The sequence below is a fragment of the Hyla sarda genome, chromosome 3 (assembly GCF_029499605.1).
Source record: "Hyla sarda isolate aHylSar1 chromosome 3, aHylSar1.hap1, whole genome shotgun sequence".
Lineage (NCBI taxonomy): Eukaryota > Metazoa > Chordata > Amphibia > Anura > Hylidae > Hyla > Hyla sarda.
In genome coordinates, this window is record NC_079191.1 from 134,813,175 (window position 1) to 134,825,554 (window position 12,380).

The window sequence follows — 12,380 nt, forward strand, 5'->3', positions numbered from 1 at the left end:
TAGGTTTGTATCCAGTTCGTTAAAGCATATTAGTGTAGCGCTGTTATGTCCTTTGGTAACAGAGTTAATATATCATTTGGTAGCAGAATTGCAATAATTGCCAGCAATTGTAACAGTTAGCAGAATGATACAGTTATGCTCACCGCCCTGGGACCGATACTTGTCAGGATGCTGTTGCTCTTTGGGGATACTGCGATCCCTCCTGTGGTCTCTCCTGCGGTTTTTACGGATGGTTGGAGATACTGCGATCTCTCCTGCACTTTCTCCTTTGCGCTTTACTGGAACAAACTCTGTTATCTATCTCTCTGCGGGAGAGGATACTATTGGGGGACTCTGCTGTCTCCTATGGTAGAGGTGCCGTGACCGGCGGGCTCCGAATGTTGTAGCTCCAGCGCTTCTATTCAGAGTAGCGGTTGCGTCCTCGTGGCTACAAGGCGCGCGTACGTGGCTGGCAACTGACCGGGTGAGACACCTATCGATGCAGGACTCACAAAGGTTTATGTAAGTGGTTTCAATAGTCGTATTGGGGGGGCTGGACGCGTTTCAAGACCATACTCAGTCTTTTCCTCAGCAGCAATATAAATTATGTGTGGTGTTCCGTCTCAAACTTAAATTTATATATGTTAAACTCCTCCTCTACTGGATTCGTCACTTCCAGTGTAAATAAATACAAAGTAGTAACGGAGTGGTGAATGGGAATCGTAGTAAACATATTGGCAGTGATAGTATAGCCTAAAAAGGTTGTATTAAATTATAATATTCCAAAGTGCTTGAATATATGGAATTAAAAAGAATGTAACCTATGTGCACTAAAACATAAAACATATTTTCTTACTTTAAATGATAAATAAATGTAAATATAATATAAATATTATAAAAACAATGAGTCTGGATAAATGTGCAAATTATAAAATATTCCAAATAGAGAACTAAATAATACAAAGGAAAAATATATATAAATATATAAATATGCAAAAATATAAATACATATAAAAGGAGCACAAGAGATTTAAATTGGGACAGATTGTATTACTATACATAGTGAATAAAATATTCCTATAGACTTTATACAGTATCTTTTAAAATTCATTATATTATATTGCAACATGTATATAAGTAAATAAATAGATATAATGCATAAAAGTAAATAAATAGATAAATAATTGGACTGAATTATGTGCTTGAGAGTTTTAGTCGTGTATGTAATGTATAGATAATGTAAACAAAAGGACATATGAAGAAATCAGCATATGGGGCTCAAAAATGCAAAACTCAGTTTAAAATATTAACATATACTTCATTAAAAAATCTTTAAAAAATGTCCTTATAAATTCATTAAAATAAATTATTTAAAAAAACTAACTATGCCGAAACTGCAGAAAAATGATGATGTCATGGGGAGGGCCCAATGATTCCCTTCATAAAATAATTTATTTTAATGAATTTATAAGGAAAAACTTTTTTGATTTTTAAATGAAGTATATGTCAATATTTTAAACTGAGTTTTGCATTTTTGAGCCACATATGCTGATTTCTTCATATGTCCTTTTGTTTACATTATCTATACATTACATACACAACGAAAACTCTCAAGCACATAATTCAGTCCAATTATTTATCTATTTATTTACTTTTATACATTATATCTATTTATTTACTTATATACATGTTGCAATATAATATAATGAATTTTAAAAGATACTGTATAAAGTCTATAGGAATATTTTATTCACTATGTATAGTAATACAATCTGTCCCAATTTAAATCTATTGTGCTCCTATTATATGTATATATGTTTTTGCATATTTATATATATTTTTTCTTTGTATTATTTAGTTCTCTATTTGGAATATTTTATAATTTGCACATTTATCCAGACTCATTGTTTTTATAATATTTTTATTATATTTACATTTATTTATCATTTAAAGTAAGAAAATATGTTTTATGTTTTAGTGCACATAGGTTACATTATTTTTAATTCCATATATTCAAGCACTTTGGAATATTATAATTTAATACAATCTTTTTAGGCTATACTATCACTGCCAATATGTTTACTACGATTCCCATTCACCACTCCGTTACTACTTTGTATTTATTTACACTGGAAGTGACAAATCCAGTAGAGGAGGAGTTTAACATATATAAATTTAAGTTTGAGACGGAACACCACACATAATTTATATTGCTGCTGAGAAAAAGACTGAGTATGGTCTTGAAACGCGTCCAGCCCCCCCAATACGACTATTGAAACCACTTACATAAACCTTTGTGAGTCCCGCATCGATAGGTGTCTCACCCGGTCAGTTGCCAGCCACGTACGCGCGCCTTGTAGCCACGAGGACGCGACCGCTACTCTGAATAGAAGCGCTGGAGCTACAACATTCGGAGCCCACCGCCAGTCATGGCACCTCTACCATAGGAGACGGCAGAGTCCCCCAACAGTATCCTCTCCCGCAGAGAGATAGATAACAGAGTTTGTTCCAGTAAAGCGCAAAGGAGAAAGTGCAGGAGAGATCGCAGTATCTCCAACCATCCGTAAAAGCCGCAGGAGAGACCACAGGAGGGATCACAGTATCCCCAAAGAGCAACAGCATCCTGACAAGTATCGGTCCCGGGGCGGTGAGCATAACTGTATCATTCTGCTAACTGTTACAATTGCTGGCAATTATTGCAATTCTGCTACCAAATGATATATTAACTCTGTTACCAAAGGACATAACAGCGCTACACTAATATGCTTTAACGAACTGGATACAAACCTATTCAACTATTTATTAAAAGACTCAATAGACTGTGGTTATATTGCTATTGTTACGCCTAGCGCTCCGGGTCCCCGCTCCTCCCCGGAGCGCGTACGGCGTCTCTCTCTCCGCAGCGCCCCGGTCGGTCCCGCTGACCGGGAGCGCTGCCCTGTCATGGCCGTTGGGGATGCGATTCGCACAGCGGGACGCGCCCGCTCGCGAATCGCATCCCAGGTCACTTACCCGTTCCCGTCTCCTGCTGTCATGTGCTGGCGCGCGCGGCTCCGCTCTCTAGGGCGCGCGCGCGCCAGCTCCCTGAGATTTAAAGGGCCAGTGCACCAATGATTGGTGCCTGGCCCAATTAGCTTATTGTGTTCACCTGTGCACTTCCCTATATCTAGTCACTTCCCTTGCACTCCCTTGCCGGATCTTGTTGCCTTAGTGCCTAGTGAAAGCGTTCCCTAGTCTGTTCCTAGTCCGTGTTCCTGACCTCCTGCCGTTGCCCCTGACTACGATCCTTGCCGCCTGCCCCCGACCTTCTGCTACGTCCGACCTTGCTTCTGCCTACTCCATTGTACCGCGCCTATCTTCAGCATCTTCAGCAGCCAGAGAGGTAAGCCGTTGCTAGTGGATACGACCTGGTCACTACCGCCGCAGCAAGACCATCCCGCTTTGCGGCGGGCTCTGGTGAAAACCTGTAGTGGCTTAGAACCGGTCCACTAGCGCGGTCCTCGCCATCCCTCTCTGGCACAGGGGATCCACTACCTGCCAGCCGGCATCGTGACAGTAGATCCGGCCATGGATCCCGCTGAAGTTCCTCTGTCAGTGGTCGCTGACCTCACCACGGTGGCCGCCCAGCAAGCCCGACTGATCGCCCTTCTAACCCGTCAGCTGTCGGAAATGTCCACCATTTCGCACCAACTTCAGTCGCAACTTCTCCAGCAATCTTCTCCTCCGCCAGCTCCTGCACCTCCTCCGCAGCGAGTGGCCACTCCTAGCCTCTGCCTGTCCTTGCCGGACAAATTTGATGGGGACTCTAAGTATTGCCGTGGCTTTCTTTCGCAATGTTCCCAGCACTTGGAGATGATGTCGGACCAGTTTCCTACTGAGAGGTCTATGGTGGCTTTCGTAGTCAGCCTTCTGTCTGGAAAAGCCCTGTCATGGGCCGCACCGCTCTGGGACCGCAATGACCCCGTCACTGCCTCTGTACACTCCTTCTTCTCGGAAATTCGAAGTGTCTTTGAGGAACCTGCCCGAGCTTCTTCAGCCGAGATTGCCCTGCTGAACCTGGCCCAGGGTGTTTCTTCCGTTGGCGAGTACGCCATTCAGTTCCGTGCTCTTGCTTACGAGTTGTCCTGGAATAGTGAGGTTCTCTGCGCGACCTTTAAAAAAGGCCTATCCAGCAACATTAAAGATGTTCTGGCCGCACGAGAGACTCCTGCTGACCTACATGAACTCATTCATCTTGCCACTCGCATTGACATGCGTTCTTCCGGATGGCGTCTGGAGCTTCGCCTGGATATGGACTTTGTTCGCACGAAGCGTTTTTTCTCCCCGGCTCCTCTCTCCTCTGGTCCTCTGCAATCTGTTCCTGTGCTTCCCGCCGCGGAGGCTATGCAAGTTGACCGGTCTCGCTTGACACCTCAAGAGAGGACACGATGCCGTATGGAGAACCTCTGCCTGTACTGTGCTAGTACCGAACACTTCCTAAGAGATTGTCCTATCCGTCCTCCCCGCCAGGAAAGACGTACGCTGACTCCGCACAAAGGTGAGACAGTCCTTGATGTCTACTCTGCTTCTCCACGTCTTACTGTGCCTGTGCGGATGTCTGCCTCTGCCTTCTCCTTCTCTACAGTGGCCTTCTTGGATTCCGGATCTGCAGGAAAATTTTTTTTGGCCTCTCTCATCAACAGGTTCTACGTTCCTGTGACCAGTCTCGCCAGACCCCTCTACATCTATTGTTTTTACAATAAAAGATTGGACTGTCTCGTTCGTTTCCACACAGAACCCCTCCTAATTTGCATCGGACCTCATCACGGAAAAATTGAATTTTTTTTCCTCAGGTTCTTTGGCCCCAAGAAGAGGGGGAGACCTAAGGGGGGGGGGTACTGTTACGCCTAGCGCTCCGGGTCCCCGCTCCTCCCCGGAGCGCGTACGGCGTCTCTCTCTCCGCAGCGCCCCGGTCGGTCCCGCTGACCGGGAGCGCTGCCCTGTCATGGCCGTTGGGGATGCGATTCGCACAGCGGGACGCGCCCGCTCGCGAATCGCATCCCAGGTCACTTACCCGTTCCCGTCTCCTGCTGTCATGTGCTGGCGCGCGCGGCTCCGCTCTCTAGGGCGCGCGCGCGCCAGCTCCCTGAGATTTAAAGGGCCAGTGCACCAATGATTGGTGCCTGGCCCAATTAGCTTATTGTGTTCACCTGTGCACTTCCCTATATCTAGTCACTTCCCTTGCACTCCCTTGCCGGATCTTGTTGCCTTAGTGCCTAGTGAAAGCGTTCCCTAGTCTGTTCCTAGTCCGTGTTCCTGACCTCCTGCCGTTGCCCCTGACTACGATCCTTGCCGCCTGCCCCCGACCTTCTGCTACGTCCGACCTTGCTTCTGCCTACTCCATTGTACCGCGCCTATCTTCAGCATCTTCAGCAGCCAGAGAGGTAAGCCGTTGCTAGTGGATACGACCTGGTCACTACCGCCGCAGCAAGACCATCCCGCTTTGCGGCGGGCTCTGGTGAAAACCTGTAGTGGCTTAGAACCGGTCCACTAGCGCGGTCCTCGCCATCCCTCTCTGGCACAGGGGATCCACTACCTGCCAGCCGGCATCGTGACAGCTATAAATAGCCCCATGGGTTGCTATTAGATACTAACATCTAAAAAGAGGTCCAAACCCTAAAGAGGGCCTTTGTTGGTTATCCATAATTTTGTTTTTGAGTGGTTTCAATAGTACTATTATGTTTTAATTAATATTTTATTCATGATATAATTCTTATTTGCAATTTCATCTATATTATATTTTATTTATACTTTTGTAGGGAGTGCCGTGGCTCTACAAGGGTCCTGTAAGTCACGGTACATACCACGTCTTACTAATTTGATTACTATAAATTTAAATTTAAATTTAAATAATAAATATCATTATTCAACCTATTTAGCCAGTTGTGTCCATGCATCATTTACCCTGAGCCCCAATTCTTTCTTGTTAATTTACAAATCTGTCTAACTTTCTGGCACCAGTTGATTAAAAAAAAAAAAGTTTTCCACGGTAGTACTCCATTAAAGGGGTTATCCAGGAATAGAAAAACACAGCTACTTTCTTTCAAAAACAGTACCACATCTGTCCCCAGGTTGGGTGTGGTTATACTAATTAGCTCAATTCACTTCCAGAGAACTGAGCTGCAGAATCACAACCAACCTAGAGACAGACTATGAGTGGTTTTTGAAAGAAAGTAGCTGTTTTTTTTTTATTCCTGGATAACCCCTTTAATAATAAGCCCCACACATGTAACCTTGTGAACACTATTTTTTTCAAATATGATAACCCTAATCATAGCAAGTTATGGACATCAAGTTATAGATTATTAATAATATATTTGTGTGATTGAAGACTAAGAAATATTTAGGCTCAAATCTCATTCCTCATGGTAAAAATATGGACTGGTCAAGGTCTTTTCAGGCTCTTGCTTTTGTTTTATTTTTTAAATAATTTAGTATTAAAGCATGTTTTTTACATTAAACTACTTATTTTCCACAGATGTTCAGAATGTATAGAAATCCTACATAGCTTTTAGAGACCTTGAGTTGAGACACCAATCTATTGCCAAAACAAAGAGGTTAAGGTGCTATGTGAAGCATTCAAACCCATTTGTGCTGTTCTATGATTCCTTTCCTTAGAATCCCACATCGTGTACATTATTATTACAATGCCATTGATGACTTCAATAGTCTTCTTTGATACAAAGATGTGAATTATCATTTTTTTTTTATATCAGAAACTATTTCTATTCACAAAGTAGCTAAAATGTCCCTCAAGAGTTTGAGTTTAGAAAGTGGTTGAGATAAAGGAAAATGACAAACATGATGAAATAAGTCAAAGCTGTTGTTATTTTAACATAAATGTTAGCTAACTGAGGTATGCAAGGATAAGGAAAAAGCAACATTGTAAGAGTACTTGCTTTTAATTTTTATTGCATAGAAGCAAGAAGTCAATGTAGCTCCAACTTGCCAGAGGAGTGTTGTTTGCGCCTGTGTTATTTTCTTTGAACTATACAAATGCAGATTTTTTTTTAGAACTGGCTTATATATTTTAACAGATTTTTCATACACCAGTTGTAAACAAAAATGTGTTAATGTACTTTGCATCATATCTATTAACCCCTTAAGTACTCAGCCCATTTTGGCCTTAAAGGGGATACTCCGCCCCTAGACATCTTATCCCCTATCCAAAGGATAGGGGATAAGATGTCAGATCGCCGCGGTGCCGCTGCTGGGGATCCCCGGGATCCCCGCTGCGGCACCGCGCTATCATTACAGCACAGAGTGAGTTCGCTCTGCACATAATGACGCGCAATACAGGGGCCGGAGCATCGTTATGTCACGGCTCCGCCCCTCGTGACGTCACGGCACGCCCCTTTCAATACAAGTCTATGGGAGGGGGCGCGGCGGTCGTCACGCCCCCTGCCAAAGACTAGCATTAAGGGGACAGGCCGTGATGTCACGAGGGGCGGAGCCATGAAGTCACGCGGCTTCGTCCCCTGTATCACCCGTCATTACGTGCAGAGCGAACTCGCTCTGTGGTGTAATGATAGTGCAGTGCCGCAGCGGGGATCCCGGGGCTCCCCAGCAGCGGCACCACGGCGATCTGACATCTTATCCCCTATCCTTTGGATAGGGGATAAGATGTCTAGGGGCGGAGTACCCCTTTAAGGACTTTTATTTTTACATTTTCGTTTTTTCCTCCTCGCCTTCTAAAAATAACTTTTTTATATTTTCATCCATAGACAAGTATGAGGGCTAGTTTTTTGCACGACCAGTGGTCCTTTGTAATGACATCACTCAATTTACTATAAAATGTTTGGTGCAACAAAAAAAAATAATATTTGTGTGGGAAATTGAAAAGAAAATAGCAAAATTTAGCAAATTTTGGAAGGTTTTGTTTTCATGCTGTCCAAATTATGGTAAAAATATCATGTTTTCTTTATTCTGTGGGTCATTATGATTAAAATGATACCCATGATTACATTCTTTTCTATTATTGTACCGCTTAAAAAAAATCGCAAACTTTTTGACCAAATTAGTACGTTTATAATCCTCCAATTTTACTGACCTATAACTTTTTCATTTTGCTGTATAAGCAGCAGTATGAGGGCTCATTTTTTGCACTGTGATCTTTATTTTTTATTGATACCACATTTGCATATATATAACTTTTAATACATTTTACATTTGGAATAAAATGTTAACAAAAAGCAGCAATTTTGGCCTTTTTTTTTTTACGTTCATGCCGTTCACCATTCAAGATCATTAACATTATATCTTAATAGTTCGGATATGTACGCACGTGCGGCAATACCAAATATGTTTATACATATTTTATTTTTACACTTTTAAGGAGTAAAATGGGAAAATGGAAAATCCCCACAGCAGCGCTGCGGACAATCAACTCATCCATTTTAGTGACTGCACTGCTGCAGATGCCATCATCTGTATTGATCATTAGTGTTGCTCGCGAATATTCGCAATGCCAATTTTATTCGCGAATATCGCATATTCGCGAATTCGCATATTCGCGAATATAGCACTATATATTCGTAATTACGAATATTCTTTTTTTTTTTCACAGTACACATCACAGTGATCATCCCTTTCTGCTTCCAGCTTGTGTGGTGTAAAGAAGGCTCTAATACTACTGTGTGAGACCGGTGTGCGAATTTTCGCATATGCGAAAATTTGCATATGCGAATTTTCGCAAATGTAAATTAATGTATATGATAATTTTCGCATATGTAAATTTTTACATACACAAATTTTCGCATATACGAAAATAAATTGCGAATATTACGACTATGCGAATATGCGCGAATATATGATGAATATTCGTCTATATATTCGCGAATATTCGCGAATTTGAATATGGCCTATGCCGCTCAACACTATTGATCACGGCATCTGAGGGGTTGATGGCACACATCAGTGTGATCGCTGATGTGCACCATTACTGTCGGGTCCCTGGCTGCTGACAGCAGCAAGGACCTGCCATGCATGACCCGAGCATCGGTCTGATGCTCACAGTCATGTACAGGATGTAAATGTACATCCTGGTGTGTTAAGTACCACTGCACCAGGATGTACATTTACACCCTGCATTGTAAAGGGGTTTAAAAGCTCTCCACAGCCCGTGTTCTGATCTGCTTACATCTGCATCCAGGCAAGGAAAAGTCTGGAGATACCCCTGGCACCTTCAAAAAAAGAGTAATCGACATGGTCAAATACCTCAGATAAAAGCTCTGTATGAATCCTCAAGATCAGCCTTGACACCAGTCCTGCAAGAACTGTCTGAAATGGAGCCTGCAGTTGCAGCACCACAAAAAGCTTTACATGGCCTTCCCAATGTTAGAAAGCCAAAAAAAACTGCAGGAGGAATAATAATATTTGTATAAAGGTCCTGTCAGAGTCTCTTATGCTGCAGAAGAACTAAACTCAGTGACAGCTCAACTTTTTACTTTACAGAGAGGGTCCACTATGCTCTCAGACCAAAGCTGAACGTTCAGGTTCCTCTGTGAGACATTATATGTGGACTTTTGAGTTTTGTTGGTATTGCTGTCATCAAAATTGATGGATTGTGATCCATAGGTGCAGGTCCTCCACTCCAACTTAGGTGCACAACTGTACTTGGAGTTGAGCACCTTGCATCACCTGAGATCACATCAATGTCAGTGTCTGTCATCAAAAGCCCCTCAAGAATGTGAATCCCTCATGTTTAAAAATATGCCTGTAAAGATATTCCAGGACTTTGCCACCTACACTTGGTTCTGTCTCCTGAACCCTTTGCTTTAGAAAAAAGAAAAGCACAGCCTGGAGTTGGCAGCAGCATCCCTAAGATTAAAAGACCAATTTTGAAATTTAAATTGAAGATTTAGGGTAGCTAGTGCTACCATAAAAATGTTTAAGGGCCAGGCCCAGTAGCATCAGCAACCCATATATTGGCTGAATGGCACAGCCTGCAGTTGGCTGAAGCATCAGGACACCATATAGTGTCTTAATGACACAGTCTGGAGTTGATAGCAGCATAAGGAAACACTAGGGCTTCACAATACCTAAAATTAAAAGACAAATTTTCAAAATTTAAAATGAAGATTTCGGGTAGCTATTGCTACCATAAAAAATGTTTAGGCCAAGATCCAGGCCCAGCAGCATCAGTAAACCATATATTGGCTGAAGTACACAGCCTGGAATTGGCAGAAGCATCTGGAGACCATATAGTGTCTGAATTGGCAGTCTGGAGTTGGCAGAAGCATGAGTAGACACTAGGGCTTCACAATCCCTAAGATTAAAAGACGAATTTTGAAATTGAAATTTAAGATTTAGGGTAGCTAGTGCTATCGTAAAATATTTTAAGGCCCAAACCCAGGCCCAGTAACATCAGTAAATCGTATATTGGCTGAATGTCACAGCCTGGATTTGGCTGAAGCATCAGGAAACCATATAGTGTCTCACTGGCACAGCCTGGAGTTGGCAGCAGCACAAGGAGACACTAGGGCTTCACAATCCCAAAGATTAAAAGACAAATTTTGAAATTTAAATTGAAGATTTAAGGTAGCTAGTGCTACCATAAAAAAATTTAGGCCCAGACCTAGACCCAGCAGCATCAGTAAACCATATATTGGCTGAATGATACAGCCTGGAGTTGGCTGAAGCATCAGGAGACCATATAGTGTCTGAATGGCACAACCTGGAGTTGGCAGAAGCATGAGGAGCAGTGAAATGTAAGATTTATAAATTAAAATTTTAGATTTTGAAATTGAAATTAAGGATTTGGAAATTGAAATTTCACTACTCTGACTGACATATTCAATGCGGGTATGAGTGGAGTACTTCAGTTGCCCTTCACTATGCTTAAAACAGTATTTGTCTAGAACAGCAATAGGTGAGTACTGTTGGCTGTCCTTTCACAGTATATAGACCCCTGACAGATTAACAGGTTCAAAATAGTACACTACTTAGATGTTGATATGTGGTATGCACTTATGAGGGCAAAATGTGCTACAGTACGCTTAAAAATACTTATTTTTACCTGTGTCCCAGATTCCAAAATTCCTTTATAATCAGAAAATGTCAGAATACCACCTGACATTCAAAATAAGAAAATGATACATACGTTCTCTGAAGAAAAGGATCCTTCATTAGATGACAGTATGAGTATTGTGTGTGTGTTCCAGTGACATTGGCTCATCGAAGGAACAGGAAAACATGATATATCTTAATTCTGCAACTGAAGAACCGCAACAAAGAATGAACGACTCAAAGCCTACTGGAACTGACGAACTTCAAAATGGTAAATCTATCACCTGAGATAGTCAGTCAATTCCAACAGCTGTTGGTCAATATCCACAGTTCCCTGTTTCTGCTAGTCCTTGGCAATATTCCTTTTATTACTGGTATCAACATGGCAATAATGCTTGGAGAGTAACTCAAGGATACCCACATGTTTCCTACAATACATGGTCAATATATGGAAACCATATAGTGGCTGAATGACACAGCCTGGAGTTGGCTGAAGCATGAAGAGAGACCATATAGTGTCTGAATGGCACATTCTAGAGTTGGCTGAATCAAGAGGAGACCATATAGTGGCTGAATGACACAGCCTGGAGCTGGAAGCAGCATGAGTAGACACTAGGGCTTCACAATCCCTAAGATTAAATGAGGAATTTTGGAATTTAAATTGAAGATTTAGGGTAGCTAGTGCTACCATAAATTTTTTTTAGGCCCAGGCTAAGCAGCATCAGTAAACCATATATTGGCTGAATGACAGCCTGCAGTTGGCTGAAGCATGAGGAGACCATATAGTGTCTGAATGGCACAGCCTGGAGTTGGCAGAAGCATGAGGAGACCAGTGAAATTTAAGATTTTTAAATAGAAATTTAAGGTTTTTAAATGTAGTAAATTTGAGTAGCCGTATCAGTCCAGTAATGCAGATGCACATCATAAAATGTTGCAGTATCTTGTAATACCTTTTTTATTGGACTAACAGAATTTTGTAGAGACAAGCTTTTGGGATTCCTTCCTTTATCAAGTCCAAAGCAAATCTAAGCTCACAAGTAGAAGACACATGTTACATCTCACAAATATGCAGGGGTTAAGACAATAGATGTGGAGAATTCACACTAAGATGGGCCATCAATTGTCCTGTTATGGGAACATAGACTAAATAGATAAGAATGAGAAAAAGGGGGAGGGGGGAGCAGGGGAGAGACTGATAATTAGCAGGACATAGTGAGATGTAAAAGAGAACACAGTGCAGGTTATAAGATAGTACAGTACAGTACAGGTTATAAGAAATTTTGATAATGAGATAAGAAGCTCAAATCCACATTAAGTCCCCTGTTTTTCGAGTCAAAAAACAGTATCATTTTGGC